Raw genomic sequence first — 1,746 nt, 5'->3', positions numbered from 1 at the left:
GATGACGCACAGCAGACGTAAGGCAGGCTCAGCTTGCCCGCGCACCGGTGGAAACGCCCCCTAGCCCCGCGCTAGTGGTTGGATTGGTTACATACGATAAACAAAAAGATTATATTGGGTGGGGTCACTATCAATCACTCGGAAGAGCAAGGAAGCCAGGGCGCCTTGGGTTGCCAGGGAGATGAAAATACTAAATTGCTGTTTCAAAGATCAGGATAGGGTTAGTGATTTCTCACCCAAGTTCCTGGGAAAAAGGATCATGAGGGAATTACTTATTAACAAGCCACGGTATTTCCTGCTTTACCTACGTGGAAGCAGGTTTTGTTTTTTTTTTTAAATTTGTATCCTATATCTACTTTAAAATAGTAAGCCTGGGTAACATAGCGAGACTCCGCCTCTACAAATAATTTTAAAAATTAGCTGGGCGTGGTGGAGCACACCTATAGTCCCAGCTATTCGGGGGGCTGAGGCGGGGGAATAGCTCGAGCCTGGGAGCTCGAGGCTGCAGTCAGCCGTGATCCTGCCACTACACTCCAGCCTGGGCCCTGTCTCAAAAAAAAAAAAAAAATATATATATATATATATGTATATATATAAAATATATAAATTATGTAAATTACATGCACCACATGGTTAATGTGTTATATAATGTGGTCTCTATTGGGCTGAAAGCCAACTTTAAACTTCTCCCCAGTCCTTTTCTCTATTTTCAGATTTTCTACAGAGAACATGTTTTATCTCTGGGGTCTACCTTACTGTATTGTGTGCATGTGTGCATGTATATTTGTGCAAATTGGAATTTTTGGGGAAGGGAGGGGAAATTTAGCAACATACTTTAAAAAGATCATATAATACAGCAGTCTTAGGAATCTACTCAACAGAAATAATTTTTACATGAGTAATGTGCATGAGGGCAAAAATCAAAGATGTATGTCTGCAAGGATACAACGTTTAATATTGGCACCATCAGGGGGCTGGAACTGGGAGAACGGGGCTTTCACTTTCTACTTTACACCCTTGGATTATTTATATATTTTATCCAAGTTTACTATAAAATGTTTTAAGATGCAATACAATTGTAAAATTATTGAATTCAAGTTTTTAAGTTGTTTTTATATCACTCTAGTGTTCAAACTGACACACCAAAATAATTTAAAATTATGATTAACCCAAATACTACTTAGTGAGGATGTAGTAGCACTCTCCTGTAAAACTACTGGGAGTCTGAATCTGGCTCTCAAAAGCCTTAAAATGTTCAAAACCTTTGCTGTAATCCCACTTCTAGGTCTCTGTTTCCTTTTTTGTTTTATTTTTTGTTTTTGTTCTTTTTAGACAGAGTTTCACTCTGTCACACAGGCTGGAGTACAATGGGGGAGATCTTGGCTCACTGGAACCTGTTCCTCCCGGGTTCAAGCGATTCTCCTGCCTCAGCCTCCCAAGTACACACACCACCACGCCCAGCTGAGACTGGGTTTCGCTGTGTTGGCCAGGCTGATCTCAAATTCCTGACCTCAAATGATCCTCCCACCTTGTCCTCTCAAAGTGCTGGGATTATAGGTGTGAGCCACCGCGTCTGGCCTATGTCTGTTTCTAAGGGGAAAAAATGTTGACAAAGATTTATAAATGTGCCCATTATTTATTACTGGGAAAATTTGGAAACAAAATGTTAAGCAACAATTGAATATCAAAACATTGTGTCCGAGCGCAGTGGCTCACGCCTGTAATCCCAACACTTTGAGAGACTGA

The sequence above is a fragment of the Chlorocebus sabaeus genome, chromosome 5, assembly GCF_047675955.1.
Source record: "Chlorocebus sabaeus isolate Y175 chromosome 5, mChlSab1.0.hap1, whole genome shotgun sequence".
Lineage (NCBI taxonomy): Eukaryota > Metazoa > Chordata > Mammalia > Primates > Cercopithecidae > Chlorocebus > Chlorocebus sabaeus.
Note: the sequence above shows the minus strand (reverse complement) of the source record.